We start from the raw sequence: 15,353 nt of genomic DNA, 5'->3' as shown, positions 1-15,353 counted from the left end.
TTTTCCTCATCAGTAAATGTTTACAGTGTAATTTTTCTTCTGACTATCCTGTTGATCAACAGAAATGAATGCCTGTTAACATTCAGTGTGAAGTATATTATGCTTTGTAAAGGTAAGGTACATTTTCCTCATATAGGGAAAAAATTAATGATATTCTATTAACCTTCGATCATACTTGAAAAATGTCTTTTAGTGATGGAAAATTACAGATCCTCATTCTGGGACAGCAGCCTTCTGATAAATGTTCAGTTCATCTCTGAAAATAGTTTTGTTACCCCCAAAATTATACAATTAAATGGCCAAGTAATTTATTAGAGGACCAAGTGAGTAAGTTCATAAAAATCATTCAAACATCATCATAATTGAAACAGCAAAAACGTCTAATGTATTTACTTCCATTTCAAGTTTTTTAGTAGCTAAGGAGAGAACAGTTGGTAATCTCATCTTGTTTCAAAGAGTACATTGTTTTTGTTTGTTTGTTTGTTTTCATTCAACTTAGCAACTGTGTTAGGTCAGTGCCACCACTTCTGCCTTTCTGGACATTCATAGCATCTTATTTCTAGGGCTCATCAGAGACCTTTCCTCACCCATGGGCTAGGTGGCCTATTCTTGCTAATTAGATTCATTTCAAAGAATTGGACCTCTCAGTACACACTGGATTTGCATTAGGGTCATTTTCAAGAATTACATTTGCTTTTGCAGTGTATTTAAAAGATGAAAAGTTTAACAATTGATAGATTTCCTGGGTAAGAGTTCACTTTTAAGCGTAGCTTTACAGGGAAAGGTTGTAATACTTTTCCTCTATTCACCTACCCTTTCTGATCTTCATACAATAACTTCTTTTTAGAAGAAATTATCGGAGTGCCTAACCTGCACCCTTTATACAGGAGTCTATGCCAAGTCATATGTTTGCTTTCTTTTTTTTTTTCCTTAATAATTCTTCTTATGCATCCTTTATCACATTGACTTTGCCCTTGGTATAGATGGCAACGTTTTAAGTGAGGGTTTAATTATAGCCATTTAGAGACAACTTAAAAACTGCTGTCTAATTTACTGCAGTTCTAAAGTAAGTCTGGATGAGAATTTGAAAGTCTTAAAACTACTAACAGATAAGATGCTTACAGGGAGGTTTGTATAATTTGACTTTTTTTTTTAATTTATTCAAGGAGAAATGAAACAATCAAGAGACTTTGCCATAATTAAAGTCACATGACCAGGCTTAAGTTACAATTTTAACTCCTTTAGTTGTACCTTACAATCTGGTGGCTTTAATTGACTAGCTTCATGTTTATCTTTTCTGAGACAGTGTTTTTGGGAACTTCTGCTATGCTTCTGACTTGGGAGATTTTTGGTTGTGCTTTTTTCAGAGAAAATGGCTTTAAAAAGTAAATATATATATATATTATTTAATTTCAGTTCTACAATTAAACCTTACAAAATGTGACAAAAAGAAACTCATCTTGAGTTGTTTTAGATCATTTAGAATCTATTTCAAATACATTTTTATGATAGGTGTCATACACCCATTTTATTGAGAGCACGTATTTTAATTAAATATTTTGTGTCACTATAAAATAAAGAAGCATATGCTCCAAATGCATGTCCTGTATGTTTTCTTTAAAGTCAAAAGCAAAAGTTCTTCCCATTATGAATTCAAACCTTTTATAAATGGTGAAATATAAATTTGTCCCCTGAAAAATAGAAGTTTAAAGAGTTGATTAAGAAATGGAAACACTATCCCTAAGAGAGAGGCTACTGCTAAGATAGTCTTCAAAAGAAATAGTTTAAATCTTCTTTGAAATTATACTTTTAAAATTCTATTTTTTCAGAGAAATAAAAAGATTTTTTGGCAGGTGTGTGATGAGGTAACTAGATAGTTTTGCAGACATTATGTGCACTGATAGAAATACTTCTTTGTATTTCTCTTACTGAAAGTTGAAATGAATATTTCTTTCTCAACTTGAATCAGGGTTACACTTCTCGGTCTCACAAAGGAACACAGGTAACATAGTTTTCCATAGACCATGGAGGGAAATGTGATTTTCTCCCTTCAAATAACCACAATCCCTCTGCATCTTCTCCCCCTGCATGTGTGCCCTCTACCATACTTATCTCAATGTCAATTCGCTATAGAGGTTTGTATTGCTTGCGTCTTAGCACTTCCCAAGCTCCTCAGATTGCTCACAGTGTACTGCTGAATGACATCCCTGAAATAGGAAAATAATATGTAATATCTCCGGATGACATTGGAATGGACAAAAGTTTGAAGTTTTTGTCTTGAAATTCCAAACACAGAGCCATCATTTTATCCAGTTGGACTCTGTCTCGTTATCCCAGGATTAGGAAGCTACTTATCAGAGGTCCATTCATTCATGAAATCCAGGGTCCTCCTCAGGATTAAAACTTTTATGGCTGCCTCTACACTGTTTATGACTAAAGAGCCAATTTGTTCTGGAAGAAATTATGTGTTTTTTTCTATATGCTGCCTATGACTGTCTGATCTCAACTGTATCTTTGGATGACTTTTTGATTTCACTAGGGATAATGTACTAAGTGTAATCCTTCTTGACTGATATTTTTCTTCTTCTCTATCTGGAAAACAACCACCTCATTTTTGTATTTTGTTTATTGTTTGCTTTGAAGGCACAGGACGTCTCCCCCAACCACTCAGAATACTTTTCTTATTAGACACTTAACAGTGGTTTCTCCTTTCTAAGAAATAACTCTGGAAAGCTAATTGCTGGCATCAGCTTTACATACACATGCACAGGTAGAATATACAGACGTGATTTTAAACTTTTTTGTTTGTTCATGTTCCATTTCTCCAAGTAGATTTTCCTCTCCACCTCCTTTTCCTTTCTTTTCTCCTTCTCTTTCTGCTTCTCCTCCTTTTGCCCTCTCCTCCCTCCCCCCTGCCCCTCTTCCTTTTCTTCAGCCAGGTTACTGAGGCACAGAGCAAAGTAGATTGTGCCCCACATCTACGCACAGCCTGCTCAGCCCCAGGGAGGAATCTCAGCTCCATCAAGGCTCATAGCTCACTCCCATATCTACCTACCACCCAGACCCTGCCTCCCCATGCCACCTCCCTCTGCATCAATTAACTTGTAACCCCAAGAAGGGGAAAAGCCTCAGTTCTTGTCATATCTGAAAAAGAAGAGTTCAGGTGGGAGACTAAAGCATTGTATAAACAGAGTGTTATTAGTAAAGAAAAGTTAGCAAACTACACCTTTGAGAACTGAAGGTGGGCCAACCCAAGAGAGGATAATGGCCCCGCCCCTGCTTTGCTTCTCCTGTCTCATACCCTGGCTTAGTGGCATTCTCCTGATTGATGACTCATGTCCACTGAGTGCTCAGGTATGCCTGTCTTCTTTGTGCATATTCTTACCCATGATGCACACAGAAAAACCCATGGCGGGGTCTAAACCAAAATGCTAATTACATTATAATGATCATTGGGTCTTGTCAGGTCGGGTCCTTCTCTCTACTGGGCAGTTGCAGTGGACCAGTTCTAACTGGTTTCTTGGTTGGTACTCATTTAGAGAGAGGAAAACTCTTTGAAGCCCCTTATTCTGTGTACCCTTATCTTCTGGATTGTTCCTTCCCCTTTCCATTCCCCTTGCCCAGTGCCCACTCTATCAGACTTCCTAACAAAATGATTCTATTCAGCAAGATTTATTCACCCAGTTATGTGTGGCAGAAACAGAGTTTCTCTTATCCCACTTTGAGAGTAAGGGTTAAAGTAATGTGACACTCAAACTACATTAAAATATTATGCTAAGTTCTGACCTGATAGTAACACTGATATCAGGGTAGTCCAGTGGGGTGGACCTCTGGGCTCAGAACCTGGTCCATGATTTTCTGCAGCAGCCCATCTCCACCTTTGTCTCATCCATATACACAGAATGGGTGTCACACACCAGAAACCCCCATGTACCATTCTTGCATCTCAACTGTGACTTTGCATCTCTCCCTGCCACTCAAGGAACATCAGAATGCAGTGAGGGAAAGAAAGGGCTAAAATAGAACACTGTTTTGTAACCATATACAATACTAAAACCTTTGGTCCTTTAAGTAACATTAATAATACATTTCTTGCAATATTAATGAAAACTCATTCTCTGGTGTCACAGTGCTGTTGAAAACCATCCTATTGCCACTCTGAAAACCTGTCCACCCCTCTATCATCTGTCCACCCCTCTCACTTCGTCCAGTGACATGCAGCACACCTGGTGGGACAGATGGCCAGAGAGAGGCGTATTATCTGTGCTCAGGCAGCAGTTTTTCATACATCTTTACCATTAGCATATGACTCTTCTGCCCTTATTTCCTTCGTATGGTAGTGTTAAGTGAGGTAGTCACATCTGCTCTACAGACTGTTGGGATCCTTGCTGCTAAACAATTAGGTAGGGATTGCCTGTACAGTGGAAAAATTCCAAGTGTCTTTTTTCTGCATGGTTTCCCTTGAGAGGCAAAAGCAATCTATTGACAGCTTGAAGGTGACTTGCCTGGTGAACTTTTGTCATCTCCCTAATTCAGCAGCAAACTGTAAGTTCACAGAATTGAATGACCTACCATCTTTTCTTTATTTTAAGACCTCAAAAATTCCTAACCTTACATTTCAGTCTTAGCTATGAATCAGAGAATAGAACCTCAGCTTTGTCCTTTTATGTGTAAACATTCAGCTGGTTAATATACAAATAGTTATATCAAGTTCTAATAGCTTCACAAATAACAGTCTTCTCAGATCTTTCCTCTTTAATAATGTTTAATAAATACTTATCTAGGAACAATGAATAAGATGAGGATACAAAATAATATTTCCTAAACTCAAGGGGATTCAAGTCTAGTTGAAGAAATGAAGAGACCTAAGGTTCTTTGAAGCATGTCCTACACTTGGGGGATGGAGTAGGTGGAAGTGAATATGTTTTTAATATCTGAGAAATACAGAACTGTAATACTATACTTGTCAAATATGGTGCTTTAGTATAATGCTGTCTTTGTGATACCTTTCTCTTTTGGATAGCATGGTATTCAAATGATTTAGGTTTTAATGTCCTAACATAATTGCATTCAGCAAGCCCATTAAAATCCAGAACACATGGCATTTACTTAATATTCTACTGAAATCTGTTTTTTAATAAATAGTATTTTGTATTTAATAGAAGTAACATCAAAATTTAGTTTTCTAGTGTGTCTGTTTATAAGCTTAAATCTGTGATCATTCTTGTTTACCTTCTGTATACACTCAGAAGTGATTTTAACATGCCCACTTGGTACATGGAGCATATAAAAACAGGTCTGTATGAAAAGTGTACACCCTTTGTGCAGGAAAGCATAGTTACATTCTAGAATCATAGTTCTTTACTGCAGCCCATAAAAACAGAGCCTCATATTGTTTTCAGATTTCTCATTTAGCTTGGAAAAAATGTCCCCTCCAGGACTTAATGACACTTTCTGATGGAGTCAGTGTGAAAATGCACAGTTTAAAAATACACACACACACACAAAAGTTATTGTCCCAATCTCAATGTATATCTTTACAGAGATAATAACTTGGGATCTGAGGCAAGCACTTACCCATCTCCAGTTAAGGCGCTAACAACTATAAAATGAACTCAGGATGGATTCCTTCTCACAAAAACCTGGATGCAGGCAAGATGGTATAAAAATTATTATATCTTTGAAACATTGAAAGAAAATAATTCCAGCACAGTTCATGTGATTAAATCTGTTTTCATTTAAGCACACAGTTTGCCCTTCTCTTCATCCTCCAGGCTTTTAAGCAGTTATTTCTATAATCAATACTTTAAAGAGGAATAGAAAGTATAACCTAGAGTCTTTCTTTGAATGAATTTTCCTTTCTCTGCACAGTTTAAATTTCTCTGAAAAATGTTTTCCAAATAGATTTTAATCTATTACACTAATGAACAGACTTGTACCTCTAAGATCAACTTGTGACACAGTTGGAGCTGTTCCTGAAATATTGACTTAAAACAACTCATTTGTGATAGTGACTAGATCTGAAAAGGCAGAGAGAGAGAAACATTAGGAAAAGAAAAAGAGAATACCAGGCAACAAGAGGTAAGGTGAAGGTGAAAATAGGCATGTAGATAGGAGGACATAGACAGTAAGAATCTTTTCAGTTCTCTCTAAATTGCATTGTCAAATTTTAAGAAAAGAAATAGATATAATTGCATCAGTATGCTTTCAAAATATTTCTTAGAGCACATGAAGTCACAGTTGTTTGTTCCTACAAACCCTCAATTACCCTCCTTTAATCTTGGGAAGGAGAACATTTTCTGGCTAATTCCTTTAAAAGCCTTTATATCATTGACTCTAGCCAACTCTGGGATGCATCAGTGGACAACCAATTGGTTAACTAATTTATTTAATTATTTATATGCCTTACTTTTTGCATGTGATTTTAGCCTATCTCCATTTTGTTTTGTTTTGGTTTTGGTTTTTTGTTTCTGTGTTTTTTGTTCTTTTTTTTAAGGTGGCAACATTTTCTAGAGTAATTTTTTTTTTTTTTGATATCCTGAATTAGCAGTTCCTAAAATGCAGTCTTGGATAATCAGGAGCAGTAGCACCTGGGAATTCCTTGGAAATGCAAGCCTGGAGCCCCATACCAGACTCTTGAGTCTAAAACTCAAGTGATAGGGCCCCCCATTCTGGGTGTCAAGCCATCCCAAGAAGCTATCCAGGTGATTAGATCCTTCTAATTTGAACATCCTAAACCATGCTCATTGTACAGTGACCTGGACAGAGTAGATATCCACTAAAAACAACATGATTGTGTGTCCTACTTCAGTCTATGCATACAGAGAGCTAACAATTTAGGCTTATTTATTTTTTTCTTTTTTGGGTGGGAGGTAATTAGGTTTATTTATTTATTTATTTAATGGAGGTACTGGGGATTGACCCCAGAACCATGTGCATGCTAAGCAGGCACTCTACCACTGAGTTATACCCTACCCCCAATTTAGGCTTAATTATATTTTGTTCACAGTCATGGTGATTGCTTGCAGGTAACAAGATAACCATAGCAAAGCACAACGTCCTCTGTGCCTAGGACATCCTGGAAGGGCACCTCAACTGAACTGGTTTCTAGTGTGTTTTCCACACTGCTACTTTTCATTATTTGCTACTTCTAATTACATGTAACAGACACCCTCATAGCTGATGCTATGGCCCAGGTAGGTGGTTGATTATTTAAATAAGTTGATGAAAGTAGGGACAACAAGAACACTTTAATTTAAAACATGCTAATGTATGACCACTTGCCAGTCTTTTTTATGTAATGCCAGGGCCATCTTTTGGTTGGTTTCCATATGGAACTTGTATTTTTTCTTGATTGACTCATACAATAATTCATCCACTTTTGTAATCCTTTAAGTACAAAATTTGCTGTGATTTTAAATTACATGTACATGTCAAGAAATAAGTTTTGATACATAACTTTTCTGGATTTTTATGACATTTCTCCCCAACTTTCACACATTACCCACACATAAATTCAAAAATACTTTTGTTTCGTTTTTGTTTGGATCATGGGCTTTTATTTTGCGTTTCAAGAGAAATCACTGTAGTCTTCATGAAAAAAAAAACTCACTATTTGACACTTCAATTTTAATGATCTATAAAATATTTGTTACTTATTTATAGGGAAAACAATTACAGTGAAAATATCATATTAATTACATTAGACAATTAAAATAACAATTACAATATTAAGATCAAATTTGGAAACAATCACAAGCAGCTTTTGGTTAGCAGGCAGCCAGGTGGGCAAGTCTTGAGGTATAGAAGCTGGTGAAACAGAGAAGCTGCCCCACCCTTAGCCTCAGTGTTCAGCACTTGCGGGAGTTCCTCGGCTTCAGAAAACAAATGAGTTTTCCTCTGTTGGGTTGGTTCAAGGCAGGGTGATGTGACCCTCTTCTGTACAGTCACCTTTGAGCAACACAGCTTTGAACTGTGTGGGTCCACTTATACTCCGATTTTTTTCAAGAGTAAATATTACAGTACTGGTGGGTCCCAGGTTGGTTGAATGTGGGGATGTGGAACCAGGGTGTCAGTGTCCCTGACCTCCCCCCAACCACCCTGTGTTGTTCAAGTGTCCACTGTATTAGGATATGGCTAATGTGCTAGGTTCTCCAATTCAAATAACTTTGTTTGATACTTTTTGTTTTAGACGATGGTAAATTTGGGTTCATGGGCCTTTTATTTTTCTTCCCTGTATTTATGTTTGTGTGATTCTTATCATTAGGAACGTTTGAATGGTCTAACTCCATGGGAAGTCAGTTATGAGGATGCTTTGCCTTTTTTAATGTTTTTTTGGGGGGGGGAATGGGGAGTTGTGTGTAAATTGACCATATATTTTTTGTTAAATGCACAGCATGACCAACACTCACAGAAGAAAACTGAAGCTTTTTTTTTTTTTTAAGGATCTCATGCAGGACTTTGACCCTAATGCAGGCTCAACTTATGCTATGGGTGATAATGTAGTGGTGATACTGGAGGTGGGGTGTATTCCTGGCTCCAAATCAATAATTTTAAGTTCTAAAATACTATGTTTTTTTAAATCATATTCCATTTTAAATAGTTAACTTCATCATTATATTCTGTTTGTTACCTGCAATTTCTTAATATCGCATGCAGCTTAATGAGTGTTTTCTAGCAAGGCTAGAAATATCACAAGATGAAACTTAAAGTCCGGTAAGTCACACTCACTGAGAATTGGAGAAGCCTGGTTCTGCTACCCCAAAAGGGGAAGGCCTCAATTCTTGTCCTCCCAAAAAAGAAGAGTTCAGACAGGAGACAAAAGCTTTGCGTAGTTAAAATGTTAAAGATTTTATTAGTAAAGGAAAAGTACACCTCCTAGAGTGGGAGGTGGGCTGATTCAAGGGAGGACAGCAGTGGTCTTTGCTTTTTGTTTTGTTTTATAGCCTCAATTAGAGGAGGTCTCTTGATTGACAGCTCTTGCCCCTGGAGTGCTTAGTTTTAGTCGTGCTCATCCCCTTTTGTGCATGTCCTTACCCATGATACAACACAGAAAAATTCACGAAGGGGTGCCTAAACCACAATGCTAATTATATTACAGTGAGCACTGGGTCATGTCCAGTTAGGTCTTTGTGGCCACTGCACAGTTGTGGCCAGCCAGTCCCAACTGGTTTCTTGCTGGTGCTCATTTACAGGAAGTAAAGCCTCTTATGCTGCCAGTGGGCATATCACCTCCCTCTCCTCCACTTTACCTGCTCAGTGCCCCCACTTATGTAGCTGCCTAACAGTTCTGTTACTTGTCCTAAAGTTTCTTATTAAAATTGTAGTAAAATATGCAGGTGTTAACTGTCATGAAAGATAATGGAAGGACAAGTATACTCTGTATATTTTCTTCTGTTGATTAAAATACGGTGAGAGCCTAGTTTTAAGGGTTAGTAAAAAGAGGATGAAATTAGTAGGGGGCAATGAAAACAGGAGAATGTCTAATTCACTGCAAGGTTGGGAACTCAAAATTGCCGGGGTTGCTAGGCAAATCTACCCTTTGCTCATTACAGATGATAGTGTGGTTTTACTTCAAGGACTTTGATGATAGAGTTAAGAATAACACTTACCAGTAGGCACCTGAGGAATAACATGAAATTATGGGGAAAAAAAATTAGTCTCTGTCCATCTGGTAAATACTGCCAAATTTTGATAAAGTAACTATGCCACTGGCAGTGAAATTTTTATCTTTTATTGACAAGTTAGATGTTGTTAATAGGGTTAATCATTCATTAAACAGCCCTTGTTAATCCCTGAATGGCTTTAGAATAGTGGCAAGCAATACTTAGCCACTTAAGTCTGCTTACCTAAAATTGGCAATGTTTTATGAAGTGCCCTTGGACGCAATCTTTCATTTCTCTGGGTCTAACTGTCCTCAGCTGTGCTGATTTCTGAGTGTTTTTTCTGCTCAGAAGGACCCTGACCTGTCTGTCCTCATCAAAGACACATATTTTGTTGTTCAGCAAAGTAATACACTCCATTTTATAAACATATGCCTTCCAGTTAGAGGCCATTTGGATTTAGAAAATGAAATGCCATGGAGGGGTGATCTTTCCAGGAAACATTTGATTGCATTTTGAGAAGTGGAAGTTTGGTCAAATGCAATTATAGAAAATGCGTGGACACAGAAGCAAGCGATAATTAACTGGAAACCCACCCACCATTTACTACTAGTGTGCTTTGGGGCAAATTACTTACAGTGTCCTCATCTGAAAAATGAGGATAAAAGTCTGTCTCCTAGAAATGTTGTGAAAATTAAATAAAATAAAACGTGTAAAAGTGCTGAGCTTAGGGATGGGAAAGGCTGCTCCCTCACTCCCCAGCTTCCTGCTGGCTGCTGTCTAAATGAACGAGAATTCCCTAATCACGTTTCTAAAAGTAGTATTATTTCGTCACTTTCAGTTCCTCCTCAAAGCTCGTTTTTCCTGTCTCCTTTTCATGTTTCTGTCAAATTCACATAGGTACCCCGTTCCCATTCCATCTTTTCGACTGCTACATAGAGAATTTACCTGGAAGATCAACACTCTTTAACAGTATGTAGCAAGGAAGACATAAGTGCTGGATTTTCATAAATAAACAATATTAATGTAAATACACAGACCTGGTAAATGAGTCTAAACTTTTGAGTCCAAATAATCTAGTTTGCTCTCATCACCAACCACAATGTGCTATAAGATGTTCTCAGCCAATTGTAATGCTCTCAGCCTTCCTCTGACAGCCTCTGGAAATCCTCTGTGCAGCAATTAACTGAGAAATTGCCATCATTGTTTATACGAATCCCATCAAGGAGGTCAGCAGATGATAATGACATTTGCCTTTCTTGTATACCAAGCACTAATAAATGCATTATTTAAATCTCATAATAATCCCATGAGAGAAGCGGGTATTATTATTTATGATTGCTTGTTTTAATCAAGCCATTAAGTGACTTCTCCAAGATCTTATGAAGAGGAAATGCCAAGAGGGGACTGGAAGTTCGGCCTCCTACTACATTATTCTCATACTCACACAGTGGAGACTCTGAAAATCTTTTTTCAACAAGTTCCATAATGAATTTTATCCTTCTGTTGAAATTGTACCACAAGCCCTTAACACAGACCGAAGTTGTTTCTGTTTTGTTCATGTTATATGGCTCTTAAATAGCTACTGGAAGCTTTTAGAGGCTCTTGAATAAATATTGGTAATTTCTAAAGGCCATTTCTGTTTGACATCCTCTTTCCACTATGTGCTGTGTTGAAGATGTAATTCTGATTAAACGCAAGTGTATGTGGTTATGTATTCCTTTTCTTTCTTTGTCTTTTCTCTTTTTTCTTTACCATCCTTTTTCTTTTAAAATGTTTAAAATTTTTCATTGAGATAAAATAAATATAAAATTTACTATCGTAAACATTTTTAAGCCTACAGTTCAGGAGTGTTAAGTATATTCACAGTGTTTTATAGCCAATCTCCAGAAAATTTTCATCTTTTAAAAATGAAATTCTATACCCATTAAACCATAATTCCCCTTTGTCCCCTTCCTCTGAGCACCTGGCAACCACCATTCTACTTTCTGTTTCTATAAATTTGACTATTTTTGACACCTCATGTAAGTGAAGTCATGCAGTATTTGTCCTTCTGCAACTGGTTTATTTCTGTTAGCACAGTGTCCCCAAGGTTCATCCATGTTGTACAACATGTCAGAATTGCCTTCCTTTTCATGACTAAATAATATTCCATTCTATATCACATTTTGTTTATTCATTCATCTGTCAATGGATATTTGGGTTGTTTCTACCTTTTGACTGTTGAAATAATACTGCTATGAACATGGGTGTACATCTCTATGAGACTCTACTTTCAGTTCTTTTGGACATATACTCAGAAGTGATGTTTCTAGATTATATGATAATTTTATTTTTTTTTTTTGAAGAACCACCATATTGGTTTCCACATCAGTTGCGCCAGCCATCAATGGTCCAAGACCTCCTAGGAACCAAACTAAATTTGAGTCAATGAGGATTCTCTGTCTGCTCTTTGCCTCCTTCTCTACATCCAATCACTGATCATGTTTTACATATTATACCTCTTCAGCATATCCTGAGGCTTCCATGCTTGCAGCCAAATTACCACATACCCAGACAATTATAATTATGTGCTTAGGGATTTGTCTTGCCAAAGGTTATTCTTTCCTCTAGTATTTTCTCAAACGCCTGCCAGGTAATCTTTTTATAGCATAGCTCTGATGTTATTGTTAATTTGTCTGATATTTAAATGTCTCTGCATTCATTGGTTACTGTATAAAATCACAACTGTTTAATCTGGTGGTCAAGATTTGCTATAATTTTAACCTTTTTCAGTTAGATTTCACCATTTCACTTCACCTAGCTTGATTTCCAGCCAGGATGAATTACTTACATATTTTTCAAAACTTTTCACTTTCTGATACTCTGGTCTGTTTATACACTTTTCACTATCTGGAATGTTTTTAAACATACTTTTTCTCTATCTTGTTCAAATCCTTCATGTCCTTCAAACTCCAGCTAAAATTCTGAAATCATCTCTGATTTCATGGTTTTATAGCCCTTCTCCAAACCCAGGACCCTGATAGCATTTTATTGATTGTTCTTCTGTGACATTTATCATTTTCTATCTCATATAATAGTTATTTATGTGCCTTAAGTTCCATACAAGATTTAGCTTCCAAACTGCAGCTGGAAGGCAGACACTGTGCATTTGTGTTTTCTTCTTTTTATTTTCTCCAGTATATAACAGAGTACTTGGCACACATTTAGCAATCAATACATGTGTTTTGAGGGGATGAATTAGTGAGTAAATTAACATAAGTATTGTAGAATGGGACAGACACAGTTTCTTCAGATTCTTATAGTTGATGAAAACTTTATAATTGCTAAGCTGAGAGGAAGCAGGGAGAAAGGTGTTCAAATAGGGCTGGCATTTGAACCTGAAGCCACAAATCTAAAAGATTTTGCAAAGAATTTGCCACTCTTCTGTGCATTGTGGAGATCTTTGAGGAAACAAACAAACAAAAAAGGAAAGTTTGGCTTCTGAAATATAAGTTTGAGGAAAATCTGTAAGTAATGGCAGTAAGCTATTGCTTATTTATGAGATTAATGAGAAGTGTATTTTATTTGGTGATTAGCATCCTTTATTTAAATTTTTTTTTTTAGTTTATTAGCCTGGAAGCTAAAAATTAGCTCAATTTAAAATTAATTTGAGTTACTTTATTCTGTTAGGTATGTCAAGTTATAGCTATTTTATTACAAGAGTATTAAAAATTGAAGAAAAATGCTTTATAAAGAGTTTAATTATAGTCGAGTAGATGAAAAGGATGTATCATTTGGAACACACTTAAATTTTGCCTTAGAAACATTACAGAAATATATTTTAGTACCCATCCCTCCTACAAAGGGCAAAGCTTTAATTAATTGCAACAAACATATCTTTTTTGAAATACAGACAAACTTCCTGCTGTACAGACAGAGAATACAGGAAGTCAAGTAGTGTTCTGGTAAATTGTATAGATGGTTGAACAGTAGTTATGTGTGTTCCCCAAGTATTCAATAAAATCTTAATATCATGTGGTAATGACAAGTTAACTGAAAGGGCACTGAACTAATTCCCTCATATTTTCCATGTTGGTTGACTTTGTTTCTGGGAAATAGTTCTTTATAATTAGTAACATGAAAAAAATTGGAAAGATATGACTCATGAAAGATTTTCTCAAATATAGAGAACAATTTTACCACCATTGTACTATTACTGAACTTACAATATTACTTTTCAAAAGCCATCTTATATCATCAGGAGTGATGATGGTCTTATAATCAAAAGAAAACATTTATGATTTTCTTCAGTGCTCATTAAGTTATAAGCAACTAAGTCTGTGTCATTATCACTTCTATAACTTTCTAATCAATGCAGCAAACTATTATGTTGTGAATTTACCAGTGCCCAGAAGTTTCAAAGTTATAATTGAAGAACGTGATTCTAATTCATAAATTCAAAGAAATAGTAAGAGTCAGAAATGAAAAATTGTAACTGATGCTTGTTAAAAATAGCAAGGAAGACTTTATTCAATATTATTGTTATAGGAAGGCATTAAGACTTTGCAATAAGGAAGAAAGTTGCACTCTGCTGAAACAAGAAGGGTGATTTAATGGAAAAAAACACTTTAGGGAGGAAGGTGGTCTAAATGATCCGGTCATTCGTGTTTGTTAATTGTCCTTTATCCAAGGTAGTCTTCTATCTTCCCACGGGGACTGGGAGACAGGGTCCTATTTTTCTTGATAATTACATATCAAAGGGATGGTTCCCAGGTCCTGGAAAAAAGATGCTCCTGGGTTGGGAGAGATTTATATCTCAGAGGAGTAGAGGAGTAATTAACCATTACAAGTTTTCAAAAGTTAATGCTTTAAGAAAAAGGGAGCCAGGGGCCTGGAGTTGGGAAGAAGCCTGTCTGAAGCTGTGTCAGGCTGAGGAAATGTTAAGACCTTTTTGGTCACAGTAGATATTTCCCTTTTGGGACTGTTAGCTATCTAGCCAAAATTTCAAATTTGTTCTTGGCTACACTTTTCACTGGAGTGATTCTAAACCAATATGTGACAGGAATTCTTTCCAAGGTAGGTATTTCCACTGCTCTTGGGGAAAGTTAATTTTCAATACTTTTGACAAAATGTCATAGTTAGAGGATTAAAAATAGACAGTTTTAAGCCTTTCTGTCAATAGTTTCCAAATACCAGTCTCTGTATCAAAATTAATTCTTGCTGAATCATTCCCAGTCCACCCCCACCATACACCATACTTACTTACTTGCTCCTAAAGAAAGAACTAGTGGTAATTCTAAGTGTTTAAATTCATACTCTGTGACTAAAGGGTTTCCCTGTATCCTTTTGTCCATGTTAAAATTATTTATAACATCAGACAAGTAAAATAAAATAACTTTCCTTTAAAAAACTATGTGGCATTATACTTTCCTAGGTAGCATGTAATTTTAAAGTCAAAGTGATTATCAAACAGTGCAAGAAAGAAAAGAACTCTGTTCACTATGCAAGAAACTAGCATTTTACTAAAAATAAGAGAAATGGAGATTTAAAATTTACTTCTCAGCAATTCAAAACCCAATAAAAAAAGAACATCTAATTTTATATTGTAAATAAACTATAGAAAACAAAATTGTGTTGTGTTAAGTAGTATGTCAAAGTGATACAGATAAACCTTTAAATATTCCTGATTTATACTAAATAAAGTGAATTAGCAAGTAAGTACAGTATAAAAATTTAACCACATATTCTCAGATAACCAACAAAGTATCT

Source organism: Vicugna pacos, chromosome 14 (assembly GCF_048564905.1).
Source record: "Vicugna pacos chromosome 14, VicPac4, whole genome shotgun sequence".
NCBI lineage: Eukaryota > Metazoa > Chordata > Mammalia > Artiodactyla > Camelidae > Vicugna > Vicugna pacos.
The sequence above is the reverse complement of the archived record's forward strand: the minus strand, read 5'-3'. Positions refer to the sequence as shown.